The sequence below is a fragment of the Schistocerca piceifrons genome, chromosome 2, assembly GCF_021461385.2.
Source record: "Schistocerca piceifrons isolate TAMUIC-IGC-003096 chromosome 2, iqSchPice1.1, whole genome shotgun sequence".
Taxonomy (NCBI): domain Eukaryota; kingdom Metazoa; phylum Arthropoda; class Insecta; order Orthoptera; family Acrididae; genus Schistocerca; species Schistocerca piceifrons.
In genome coordinates, this window is record NC_060139.1 from 248,033,842 (window position 1) to 248,048,576 (window position 14,735).

Genomic DNA, 14,735 nt, shown 5'->3' on the forward strand with positions numbered 1-14,735 from the left:
CGTCAACGTGCAAATTACGGAGAGGAACACGTCAACGTTCCGTGTGAAGCAGCAGCTTCTTTCAAAGCGTGCACCAACCACGGTGGCCACCACTCCCAGCGTCCTTCACAGTGAGAAACGCATCCCGTGTAAAGAGAACTACAATGCTCGTTTTCTCCTCGGTGGTGCGCTGGCCGAAGCTAAACTCCCGTCGTATGTCCATCAGCTGACCCTGAGATATTTGCACTGCCTCAACGGACCGAAATCCATTTAACTGGCACTCAAAGGACTTGTTCCGAAACGCTGTTGGCCAATAACGTGTTATAGACATTTGTGAATAAATATCGATGCCTTCTGTATCCTGAAGAATTCAAGCTATAACGACGTACCCGGGTAAAATGACATAGCAAGGCTGTGGACGAAACCAGTTGAGCGACGCCACCTGCACTAAGCAATATAGAAAGGTCGATTGGCAACCATAATCCTAAGAATGTGGCGACGAGCGGCCAGCTTCCATTTTGGAACTGTGAACGAAAAACTTATAGGTAAACCTCCAGCTTTTTACTTTTGTTCGCATACATTCATTAATTAGTATTGTAGATAATTATACGTTTGAGAAAAGTGAAAGTTATCTTGTAAAGCATACCTTTAGCTATGTTTTGAGAGACAGAAGGTTGTGCTAGGGCACGCAGTAGTTGAGAGTTTCTAGAATGAATCAAAGAAGGCGTTTCCGGCTATAATGAAGTACCACTTGCCAGGGTAGAATGACACAGTATGTCATAACAGGAGGTAGCTCTATAATAAAATAAATTAAACGAAACATTAAACATGAATTGATAAATGTGCAATGATACAAAAATGCAACGAATTTACTTAGGCCAAATATAAGTATGTGAATTTCCCCTTTCAGATGGCAGACAGTGAAGTAAGAAAATCGTCAAGACAGTCTCGGGATGCGGTGCAGATGCAGCAGGCTATAGATGATGTTACCAGAGGCGACATGGGATGGCTGCGGGCCTCGAACCATTCGGATTTCTCCAGGACAGGCTTAGAAGACGAACTAGGAAAGCGAACAAAATAGCCAACGGTGTTCAGAAAGGGTTAGGTGGGTTCCAGCCAACTTTCAACACGGCACTGAAGCGTGAACCAGTGCAACACCTGAAACTTCTGGAGTCAGATGGATGGCTCTAAGCACTATGGGACTTAACAGCCACAGCGGCCGGCCTACTGGAGTCGCTAATGTTTGGTATGACTATGAAGAAGGTGAGACCACTTTCATTCCAAATATCCGAGAAAAGCGCAGAGGAAACTTAGTCTTGCAAAAGAAATATTGTACGAAAAGGATCTTTTTGGCGACAACAGCAATTCTTCCGAAGATTTTCACTGTTTCTACTGCTTGGAACTCTACCAGCATTCAAAACCAGGAGAACGCTGTTTGAGCTGTCAGCAGTGTAGTTTGCGGGCACATAATGAATATGCTTGAGTAAGCCACAGAACAAAATACTTTTTTGTGATGTCTGCAAATTGGTGAGAATTTTTTTTTTTTCAAAAATGAAACTTTTTATACGATTGAAATGAGAACCCTTAATTGATACTGTTGAAGAATTGTTTCAGGAGTAGTCTTTCATTTTTTCTTAACCAAAAACCTTTTAAACATATAAACTATCTAATTTTTATCTGAATTTCTTATTTTTTTCTTCTTCCTGTGTCATTTTACCCTGACATGTCTAAAATTATATAGTATACACTTTTTAAGGAATATCAAAAACGTATGGTTTACATTAATTTAAAAATATGACAGCAAGATACAAGTTTTATTTAACATCATGGTTTATGAAGCAATGATGCCTGAAAAACAAAATGGTATGTCATTTTAGCTGGACTTCCAATACTGTTTTTCAATTCTTTTTGTTTTCATATAAATGTTTCCTTTATTTATTTATCTACCAGGTTCCGTGGGACCAAGCGATCCAAAGCTACAATGTCATGTAACGAGTCAGTGCGTAGTTTTCAGAGTCCCGATTAGAAAGTTTGTAGACAAAAGAGCTAAAGAAGTAATAAGCAAACCGGACGAGTGTGAATAGGATTCGCGCCCTGAGGTTTCTGTACGAAATTTGTTATTATATAGATAACAGTAATAGTTTCCTATCTCTTAATGACCCAGTGCAATTCTTTGTGTTCGATACCCCTTCAGAGACTTGCGTGTGCAACTAGGGGAAGAGGATCTACAATTTAACGAGGAATCTAAAGCACGTATTGTTTCTGGCGACTTTTCACATCATTGAGAGTTAAAGGCTAGGTTAAAAGACTGGAAAATTCGTGATATGACGGTATCCAAGCACACAGTTTACCGCTGAACCACCACGTCGGACGTATATAAAGATAGTTCACCTACAGTTTTCAGTTTGTGAGTTTAGGAGTACCAAAATGTGTGACATATATGGCTGTATCGTTTGACCGCATTGATTTAGAAGCTTAAATTTTTCACACCTCCAAGGGACCCCAGGCCGCGGTATATGACATAAATTTCAAATTGATATCTATACCCGTTCTTGGGAAAAAGGGATCTTAACATTAGGACAGACAGACAGAAAAACAACAAAGTGATCCTATCCAGGTTCCGTTCTTACCAATTAATGTTCAGAACCGTAAAAATGAAGAAGATTGTGTGGGAGTATAGGTATAAGTATTGTGTTACAGAGAAAAATCGCCAGCTACTCCGAGAAACTCCTGTTCGGAATAAAAGTAAACCATCGAAATTTGCTGAACAATGCGCACCTTCCTGTGCAGTGCTTACGAATGTCTTATCCACGTGCAAATCATTTTTCATCCTAGTGTTCAATGAGTGAATGTAGTAGCCGCTAATCATAGCTGTGTATACTTCTAGCCCATTTTGTTAACTTCAAGAACACAGGTCGATCCGAAGACAATCATTACGATTGAAACCGGTGATTGAACAATACAAATACTTGAAACCATGAACTGTTGTGTTGCTTTTACATACATCAACATTGCTGGGAAAGACAACTTTAAGAAATGTATGTGATTTTACGGGAAACATTTTCTGTTTATAGTCAACATTGTGCCACGTAAAATTCGCTCCCCTCCATTTGGTTTTCAGTAATTCTCTGCGTGCGACAAGTTATTCACATTGTAGTTACCGAGTTAATGGTCTCGCCCCATTCTATTACTCCTACTTTTTGTAGCTAACTCACAATGCAAGATCTCTGCAATAAAATGGAAAAACATACATGAAACTCTTTAACAGTTATTTGTAAACTGTTTACAAATTTCTTACGATTCTCTTTTCATTACCTAAAGCAAAAGCTTCGTTCTTAACTTTTTTTATGAAGCGCTTATGATACAGTTGCTAATCCTTCCCTTGCTTTTGAATACACGGAGCTCCTTACCTCAAATACAGTTTTATGCTACCAATGGAGCGTATTTTTGCATTCATTCTGGTAAAATAGCTTGCTAACGAGCCAGTGAATGTGATGAATACGAATGCCGCATTTCCGGTATAGCGACGGTGCACCTGCTTTATCAGCTGCTTTATCAATGGACTACATTGTGCTACTAGTCTGAGCCGTGTATTAAGCAAAATTCTCCGTCTTTTCTGAGAATATCTGCATTGCCAAGTAGAAAAAAAGTAATAATTATATTAATACTTTTAGAGCTATCGAATACTTTAAAGAAAAGCAGATAATGTTACCAACAACAGAATCTACTCTGTTTTAATAGATAAAAACTTTCACCTATCGAAAACATGTTTGGATAACTTCTATAATTCCAGAGGTTAATAGTTTAGTGGGTTCATGCAGTATACAAAAAAAACTGCATCCTAAGATATAGAAGAAACGAGCATATTTAATGAACCAGCTAACAATACACTAAATACGACAATAACCGCAATATAGATTATATTTTATCACGGCATCAATGAACTACCTACAGGAAGGAAATTCCTGAAACTATGGATTCTCACAGATCGAAATTCTTCAGTTCCTACATTTAATCTCCTCGTGACTAGAAGTGTTTGAGACTTAAATTAGTAGACCGTATTATAGGCTCTTCTAGGTAATTGAGCTGTGAAGTACTGGCTTCCTACTGATTGTGGGGGTCGCAATCTTTCCAACATTTACAGAGGAACAACAACTTAGATATCACAACGTGTCTCTCAGAACTAAACGATGGAAGCAAATACGTAGGCATATCATCAGTAGAAAACAACAGAGCGCTCAGAACGTGTGCAGGTTGAAACGCTAACCTCCCGTACAGCGTGTAGTCTCGTATAAGGTAATGCGTCACGAAAATTCACGGCATGTGTACAACTGAAATGAACTGAATACTTTTCCAGTTGTATTTTTACGTGTAAACACGCAACAAATCAATACTAAAGGCAATCTCACTAGTAGTCCAACTCACTGTCTTTTTACATTAATTGAATTTTCCGTCTGTGCATGCCAGAACATGATTATAATACTGAATAGGAAACACTTATAGGAAATGTTTTATACTTAATATTAATTGCCATTTTACATATATATCGCTACCAAGACTCCGTCAGAAGGATGTACTGACGGCATGTATTTTTCAGCTATCTTAGCAGAACATTGAAGAATGTCTACTCATCGAAAGAACCGTAGAATGTAGTGACCCTCCGACAATATTTCATCCTCTCACTGCGCCGATATTGAGGTAGTGAACACAGTGCGAACGTTGGTATCTCTGGCAGGAAAATGATGATATGAATTACTTCGACCGCTGTAATCTGAAGAAACAAATCTTGGACCTGACATGGCTGTAATTTAGCAACGTTTAATGCAAGGTAACCGATGGTAGCCTATCAACGAAAGACGATAAATGTGAACATACTAAGACTGACAATAAATGTGAGCTGCTCAAAATTCAACTGTATCTATTATTGCCATCCACAAATACTATCTGTTTCAAAAGCACGACTTCTCAGCAACACGAACAGGTTCATAAAGCAGCTCTTACCGAAACATAATAGAGCTGTGGTATTTGCCACAAAAGCTGGCTGTGAATCATCCAGAGCTATACTTGCTAATGACAATTTACAGCTGTTTGCAGGCACGGGAAATAAACCTCAACCCCTCGCTTTGATCACGAGTTCTGTACCAAAATAAATCTGCGTGAGATGCAAAAGGAGCTGCAGGATTTGTATCTGAGAAACCTCATCTGCTGGAATGTCCTCCAGTATGCCGTAACCTGGGATTTTCTTAACCCAATTAGTTGCACACCCATTACTATAGCTATGATCAAACGTTTGCTCTGTGTGTGTGTGTGTGTGTGTGTGTGTGTGTGTGTGTGTGTGTGTCGGCATGGGCTCGGTGATAATAGCGTAACACGGAGTCCACCCCCTATTTTCGACGATATATCTCTATATGTTGTCGTTAAGTAAGGTTGTATTTTACTGTCACAGAGCTACAAGGAGAAGCGGAAACGTTTGTTGTTATCTAAAAACGAACCGCTGCTAACATAGATAGACAAGCAGCAATGTCCCGTCTTTCAAGCTGCGAGGCAGCAGTACTTAAGAAGAGTAACGCCCCTCTAACAAACTTCCGAGGGCCACTCGAACTGGCGGTATCTCGCGCGCGCTCTTGTACACATCGTCCAGGCATCTTTGGGTGCTTGGATTATAGTTTAGAATATGACTCTTAGCACCGTGTAAACGTGGTAGTGTAAAGCGTAACACGAAATTCGTTCGTGCCACTGGCTGATGTATTCGAGTAACATCGCTTTGATCCGGCTGAAAAGTATACTACGAAGCTCACTGTAAAGCCAACGATTACGTTCACTAACAGAAAAAGAATACGCAGGAGGTACCTAAAGAAAAAAATTAATAATACAAGCAAAAATAAAATATGAAGATTGTGGCAGTACATGCAAAATACCGCTAAACGAGAATACTAGACAGCAAGCAAATAGCGTTGCCAAACAGTCGATGGTAAAAAGATCTTGTAAATATGACGATGAGCGAAGTATAATATCGGCGTGCAATACATTAATGAAAAGAGAAAACCATCAAAAGTAGTTTCAGTAATTTTACTTAACTTCATAGTAAAGTCACTTTACCTCATGCGAAATTCTGCCATTGAAGAAGCTAAAGAAATGAGGCATTTAGAAACACACAAATGATTAAATCTGACAGAGGCGTTTGTTAGTCATTCGAGACCTGAATACGACGTGTTTCCAAGACAAGGAACACTAAGAGTGAAACATTTTTGTAACCTTCATATTTGATAAATACTTGACGGAAAACTACATTTTTCAACATTCCACCGCTGTTCATTAAACGACAATATATAAATATAACCTTTAGAGTAAATGTATACTACAATGACAATTAAGCAACATAAATACAATGCACAATGAGACGTCTTGTACCAGCTACTAAAAACACTACTATGTTAAAATACAGGCAAATGTATTACTCGTTGTACAAGTGAAAACAAGAATAAAAACAACCTTTTTAAATGGAAAAGGATGCTGAGGTGTAATGCATACTTGACAGAGATAAAAACTGTAAAGGTCACATTAAGAACGCAACGAGAGCTTTTAGATAAGAATTTAGAAATAATCGTTCTCTGTATTTAAATCACAGGGAAATTATTTTCATGATGTATACACTTCACAGGCAAATAATTGATAAGGATTAAGAACATGTTCTCGGATTCTACAGCGTAGTGGGATAGTAGTCGAGAAACATAGCAGACCATATGAAACACGAAATGACAACAAACACAGCGTACTTTATGATCTGGTAAATACAATAGTTCCATAACGCGTGCATGATATCATCCAAAATATCACCGAAGTGGGAGGTGGTAACAAATCTTTTCATAGGGTTGTATACAGGCAAAGTAATTTAAATAAGTAGATACTCGTTGAATGAATCTTTAAAAAGATATTAACATTATTCGAGCTAATCGAAAGATTGTTACTAAGCTGGAACATTAGCTGTAAAATGGAAGAGCAGTAAGATTTTACGTATTCCAAAACGTTATCACTAATGTAGCTTAAAACAAAAGCGGTAGTACTAAAAATGACAAATTTTTCATGTGACTAGAGTGTGTAGATGACGTAAGATACTGTGTAAGATATTTCCTATCATCTTCCATAAAAACGCTACGTGTCATTCGAAGAAGACATATAGGTATTGTATACATTACACAAAAATGCTTTTGCACCTCTGAGTGACATTAAGAGGAACTGAAGGAACAAGAAGTTTTTGTCAGTGTTGTAAAAGAATGAAGCATACTTTTTACAGCGTATATCAACGTAGAACAAAAACAATGAACTTTACTGCACGTCGTCGACCCATAAACAACGAAACTGAAACAGATGAGACAGAAATTGCTAATTATTTGAAAGATTTTGGCCTAGTGCCATTAGAATTGAAACACGCCAGATGCAATATTACAGAGATTATTAACACAAGGCGTTGACAGAAATATAAAGAAAAATGAAGCAAGGCTCTCACTAAAGAAAAGTATTCCAAAATGAAAGAAAAGTAAAATTAAAAAATCAGAGGAGAAATAAGTGAAATCGTGTGTCTAAAAATGACGGAAGGTGTGACTAATCATCTTTTGGTTTTTGATGCTTTAGAACCTGATGTCCTTACAAAACAAATTATACATCTCATTCAGTCTGATTTTTTACAAAAAGCAAATTATTTTTCCGTGCTCAAACATGTTTCATCTCATCTGTGCCATCGTCCGTATGTCCTCATATAAAAAATACCAGAAGCTTTATGATAAAAGATGCGAGACAAAATTGGGCCCAAAAAGTAAATTTTCGTTAACTAACTGACAACTTTTAATATCCGTGTTGTTGCAGATGGCAAGCTATCCAGCCAAGATTTCAGGAAACATTCTCTATCAGTAATTAAGTAAAAAACAAAATCGTAATATGCATAATAAAATGTTTAAGTCTAAATTTCAATCGCAACTATTACGACTAACGTCTTGTATCTTCAGATTTTCAGTAAAATAGTCCGCCAGCTGAGCTGGGTGGTAACTTGCTCGCCTCGCATGCAAGCGAGCCCGGCTTCTATTCCCGGCCGGGTTGGAGACTTTTCCCCGCTCGGGGACTGGGTGTTGTGTTGTCTTCATCATCATTTCATCCCCATCACCGCCGTGCAAGTCGCCCAATGTGGCGTCGACTGAAATACGACTTGAACTTGGCGGCCGAACTTCCCCGGATGGGGCCTACCGGTAATGATGCCATACGCTCACTTCCATTTTTTTCAGTAAAATAAGGAGAAGCCAGTGAAAATGAAAAAGTTATTTTGAAGCATGTTTGGACGAGAAAACTAACGTAAAAATAATTAGAGTTTTTGTATAATAGGCGGAACACAGTACTATATCTTGTACGACATAGGTGAAAAGAAGACTTATTTTTAAAAGAATTTTGTTGTTTAAATAAGTTTAGTTGTAGTTTATCGCAGTAAAGGAAACCATACCGTGTGACTAAAAATTAACAGCTCTCGCTGTTAAAAGCCAATAATTCACAATTCTGTTTCGTGGAGCACATATTACGCTACCTGAGTCTAAGATGACATTGACAAGAGTACAGTCACATTTCCAAATAATGGAGACAGTTTTATCTCCGCACGAGTCGTGCTATGCGACGTATGGCTGAGTCCAAATACAATTCGGAAATTATTTAGTAGGCAAACATTATGCTAACTAGAATGTAAACTGAAATTTTTGAATGATGTCCGATTTATTTACTATGTGATGCATGAAACATTTAAAAATGAGCACATAGTGTACAATGAATTTAAAATAATCCCAAAACACCCATTTATACAGCACACCAAATACTCCGGAACATAAAAAGTAATTGAACGCGTATTCATTGTAATTTACAATGATATATATTGGTATGCTCTTGTGCTGCTGTGGGCCAAATGAACTTGAGGATTTACGAAAAGTTTTCTGACACACAGTTCCCATATCGTTAAATGGAGAGCGGGAAGAAACAACTTCGACACCAGCAGACGTGAGGGAATGGCTTATAATCTTAGATTAGGAGATCTTCTTCCACTAAAATACGCACAGAGAAAATAAAATAGACAAAATGTTGCATCAAATATAGAGATGTCGTAAACGATTGTAAATTCGTTCCATAAAATTTTGGGAAAACTTGTGAAGGTCCATAACACGTTGCAACGATACTTCCGATGCAGTGTCTCCGTGTGTAAACACGAAATGGATATATCTGAAGATGGCCAGTGGACGGCATACGGAAAAGTCGTGCCCTGGATCTGTTGGAAGTGATAAGGCGTTGCCCTCCTCGGACATTTAAACTTACTTGTCCAGTGTGATATAGGGGCCCTTCATTTTAATGTGGGTCACGAAGCTCGGTGTAGCTTAGCCTAAAAGTCATTGTTAGAGATTGGGGAAGCGGGAAGTGGCAGAAGAAGGTATCACGAGGGACTGCGGACTTAATAACGAAACTTCGGCTCTGAAATAAGACAGCCATACGCTTGGACAAAACGTTACCAATTAACTGTATTTCAGATTTTTATGGAACCCATATCTCAGTATTCGGGTAGCATGGTAGAAACACTGTCCTACTGGGGTGAAAACTATTTTACGATTTTTTTGCATCTTACTTCTGTTTTATGTACACTATATCACTATACATTGTGCTGTAAATTTTCGACGCCGCCGAAGTCTACTTTTCCAAGAAAGCGCCAACCTACCACAATGTTTTACGACTGGTATGAAATAATTCGGGTCACGTTATGAAGTCTCCTCGCGCTAGCTACGTACCTTTCTTCCGATGCAAATGAGTTGAAGTTTTACTACCGCTAAAAATAATTATTTATAGAAGTAACCACCGTGGTTTCTCCATTCAGTGTACACCCATGATTTGCTTCACTAATCTACTGAATCCGCCTTTGTTAACTTTCTAATGTGCACACATACCTTGATACGCTTTCAAATACCCTCACCTCTTCTGAATACTTCAGTGGCTGCTTTTCGCACCTCCTTTTTTCAGATAAACGATTGCTCTCTCTCCGCAGAGGGTAAAAGCTTGTTGGCTTACTCAGGTATCTGGAACACCTCCCCTTACATCGTACACAGCCGAGTGAGATCTTATGTTAATCCGCGTTGCATCTGTAACGGATAAGCAGCTATTACGAAGGTGAGCAATCAGTTTTCGCCCTTCCGCAGTTGTTACTGCTAATTTTGTATCTTCTTGTTGAGTTCTTGAGTAGACGACAGCTCTGAACTCTTTGCTAGCAACATTAGTAAGTGAGTTGGCTTATTCGTAGGATAGTACAGGACTCTAATCAACTAGTAAATGCAGATCTCTCTCCGTTTTGAGCAGCAACTTGGCAACGGATTTTCTGTCTCCAGAACTGATTATCACGCTCCAGTGAAGTGTGCATTGTTCTATGCCTTCCCGTCTGAATACTGTTATACATCAATAACAGATTCTTTTGTTTTTCGCTGTATATCAGTGCCACTTCTTTGGTTTTCTCCTGTCATTTATATGGCTCAAGGAGCAGTTTATTACTGCACCTCCTTCAACATCAACTTGCCAAAACAGTCTGTTATGCACCGGAACACATGTTGTTGCGGTATAAATAGACGGTTTCTTATAGTTGTGTTTCAGCTGACGCAATGTTTTAATTTTTAAACTATTTTCTATTTCATATGGGAACTAAAATCTACAGAACCAATATTACGAGATTGTTTTCTTCGTGGCACTATGATCCGATTCATAAGAAATCCCCAAAGCAGACTTACGTAAATGTCTGAGTACGTTTCACAGTCGATGCATATGTCAGAAGATCATGCAACTAGTATGTTATCGTAATAAAATGATGCAATTTTCACAATGCAACAACACAAGCAACTTTGGTAGCTGAAATCAATATAGTGCCGAAGTGCATAAACAACATTTTGTGTCCTTGGAAAAACAGGTAGTGTATTAGTATCGTTTACATGTGAGTGCTGAGACTTTGTATTAAGTAATTAGTCTCCACATTGAATTATAAACCGAACCCGTCCATGAGCTCGTGAAATATGTTGAGGACCCGTTTGTAACTGATCATTAAATCAGCGACATCCACATTAAAACTGGAGTACCTGCAAACTATTCACGTAAAAAGAAGGACAGAAGATCTCTTCGAATATAAAATGTAATTATGCGATTTAATAAACATAATTTCGTTATCGTTTTATTAGCATCTTCATCGTTAAAAGATTCCTAGAGTGACGACATTAAAAACGAAACGAAATCTAACTTTTTAACTGCCACCCATGCAGATATGGCGTAGTTTTCCTAAACTAAGAGATCACACGTATACAACCAGCTGTGATGAGGTGTCAACAGGGCAAAACTGTCGTGGTTGTTGTCTAACAACATTAGTTATTGCAGTCTGTTAACTATCTTCTCCATTATTTTTGAATGAGCATTTTATTTGTGGGCTCCTAGTTTCTTTTTTTGTATAGGGTTTTTACACCTACACTTTGTGGTTTTTAACTTTTTTTGTATGTGTTTCACTCTCTGCGCAATTTTCGTGGTCGCAGCACCAATGTAAAGCGTTGCTGTAGAAAAGTAATATGTAAAGAGCGAGTTCCGCTATAAAGACACAAATTTTGGTAAATTACATTATGAGAACATTATGCTTTCATTAATTTATGTAGTACGCAATAGGCGATTAACCCCTACAAAGGGTAAAACATAGTTTACGTTAATAATAGCTAGCCTACGTAATCTGCGTGCAATTAGCTATGTTTCGCCATAGGAATAAAGCAGATAGGACGAACTTCAAGGAAATGAAAATGCAAAAAACCAATAATAATTATAAACAATACAATCTAAATAAATATATTACCAACATTTATTGTCCACAGCAGAATTTATCTCATGGAAATCTAGTTGATGCAGCTGTAAAAATCTTCTGTCCACACTTAACATCAAGTAAAAGACAGGAGAGTATGGATGGTGGCGTGTTCAACACTTTGCACGTCGGAATGTTCCACATCGCTATGTGTTGACAACGCTGCTTTTCATACTACTACAGCCTATAATTGATGATAAAGTGCTTTCTAAGATTTTTGCATTTGAATCAAACAGATGTCCATGAGATAAATTACGTTCACCAAAAAGTGTTAACAGTGTATTTAGTTGGATTTTATAGATGATAATAATATTGTCATATGGCGCAAAGGCCTAGCGCAAATCTTCCTGTTGGACGCACCTTTGGCGACTATCATATCCAAGAGCCACAGCACCTGGTGTTCCCAGATGGTCACCGCTCCAGATACTAAATGGGACCGACGTTACTAAACTTCGATGCTCGAGTGAGAACCGGTGCATCCTACGTTACAAGGAGGCTGGAATTTTACAGGTTAGGTATAATTATTGTGCCCTCTTGGCGGATTCATTGTCTCCAAGTGCGTCATACGTTTTTTATTCCTTTGATGAATTATGGTTATTTGCTTGCAAATGACGTATCTATATGCGATCTAAACTACATTTTATGCGTTGTGGGAATTACTCTCCTACTTACATTTACGATGGTAAAATGTTGTTACAACGTAATTTACCAAAACTTGTATGTTTGTACTGACACTCACTCTTTGTGAACTTGTTTTGTTCAGGAGCGCTTGTGATACAAGCTACATGCACAGGAATAATCGCGAATAATAAACAATAAGCAAATAAATTAGAAATAATAAAATGAGGCTGCGGAACTGTTATTTGCAGGGATCATAAAAGTTATGATAGTGCTGTATTCAAATAAGATCTCCGAAAATAGCTTTGTTGCACTATAAAGTGTACTTAAGTCAATACTTACAGAAACTGTTAAATGGCTGTATCGATTTCAGTTAACTATTCATGATCAATACCCAATTAACATTTGAAAATGCCGTGCTTTACCGCTAAGAACTATAGATAAAAATTTCTTGATTGTACAGCGAGTTACAGATCGCTGACCGTCATGAAGTATCATAAAATATTTACACGGCTTACAAGATGATATGAAATGAATGGCGTCGAAAAATGTAAAATCCTTAATTCGTTACTGTAGTCAAGTAAAATCATAGATTTGTGACGCCATTGATTATATATCGCCTTGTGAACTGTTGTAAATGTTCTGTAATACCCGATGATGATCTGTGGACAGAAACTAGTTGTATGATAAAGAAATTGTCAGCGCCTCTCGGATATGAATCATAACGTTTTTCAAATATTTCGTCGCTTAAAGGGCACACCCTTTTCAACCATTTGACTGCCTACGGGACGTACATGTCTCACGATAGGTTATCAGTCATCAAAGAACTAGTGAGAATTTTCTGCTTCTTATTGGTTTGTATCAATGTCCAACTGGTAAAGGAATGTCTGCTAGTGTTTTGTAGAAATCCTATTCATACAGATTTCACCTGTAGAATGTGCTGTGCTTAAGCTCCACTGTTAACTCTCGTCTCCATACTGTCGCATAGGATTAGTTCACGCCCGCAGATAGGCAGCCCACTTACCACATTTCCAAAGAGGGTTGCCTTCGTGTCTACCCGGACACATTGTGTCAACGACTTGCATGCATGTATTGACGTTTGCCACATTAAAAACGAAGCTCAAATAGTGCACTTATAATATGAGTTAGAAATTGGAGAAATCTTCTATCAACTGATATATGTCATTTTTGTGTATGTGTTTTAGTTTGTAGGTCGTCAACTGAAACTAAGGAGATACTTAAACAAGAACCCTGTATGTATCACCTCCCGCCGTGTTGTTAAGTGCAACGGAGGGAAATATTATTTAATGACATTACTTCTGACTATGACATTACTAACAATTACCATACATTAATGACTTTGAAAGATATTTTGGTAGTCGAAGGGTTAAAAGCCGTTAAAGACTTGCTGGCCGAAGGGCAGAGTCCTTTACTAGCTGTCTCCTACCACGTTCTTATGCAGCCACCGACCGAGAAGTATTTACGAGGTAATGGCAATCAGTAGTCAGTTCATTCTGGTGCAGCCATTAAACAGCTTTTACGACCACTGACTGAAATAAACATTATACTTGAAAAGAATGTGTTGACAGAGTGTCTTTGACAGTATAACGGCGAGCACGAACAAATTCTGTGCAGAGGCTCGCGTACTGATCGTCCTCTCGTGTTGCGTTCCGGGAGCCCAGCCGCGTCTTGTCAAGTGGAACGAGCCACAGGTCAGAGTGGGGGTGGCCGACTGTTGAGACGGCTCCGAATCTTCCACTTGCTGCAGCGCGACGCCTCGGACACCCCGGGCGCCGACGGCTGTGACGCGGGCCGCAGGAGACTCACCTGGCGAGGCGGCCGGCGACCAGGCGACGAGAAGCAGCTGGCCGGAGTCGTGAACCTTGCCGGCGAACCGACCGGAGGCGCGTAGCAGCGTGGCGACGCGGGCGTCGCAGGGCGTCGCGCGGCCAGCCCGGACTGACCCCACAGCGCAGCGCCGGCCGGCGGCGGCAGCGGCGGCGGCGGCGGAGGCGGCGCCCCTGGCGGTGGGCCGCGCAGGCAGCGCGCGTCGCCTAGCAACCGCCCGGGATCGCTGTCGCCCACGCACCGTGTCCGCTGGTGTACCTGCGTGCTGGGCCGGGCTACCACCCTCTCCACGCATTCTGTGCTAGGAGGACGTCTCAGTCTTACCTCCCATCCTGCATCTACATACATACTCTGCAGGTCTAGTGAAGGGTACCCAGTACCACTACTAGTCACATCCCTT

General features: G+C 39.4%; 1 long non-coding RNA gene across 1 annotated transcript in view; it reads right to left on the reverse strand.

The window, feature by feature from the left end:
* LOC124777917 overlaps positions 1-14,427 on the reverse strand; it is a 709,880-nt gene extending 695,453 nt beyond the window's left edge. The window contains exon 1 of the long non-coding RNA XR_007015801.1: positions 14,315-14,427. This is a non-coding gene — a long non-coding RNA (uncharacterized LOC124777917). The remainder of the gene's footprint in view (positions 1-14,314) is intronic.
* Between the last annotated feature and the right edge of the window lie 308 nt (positions 14,428-14,735).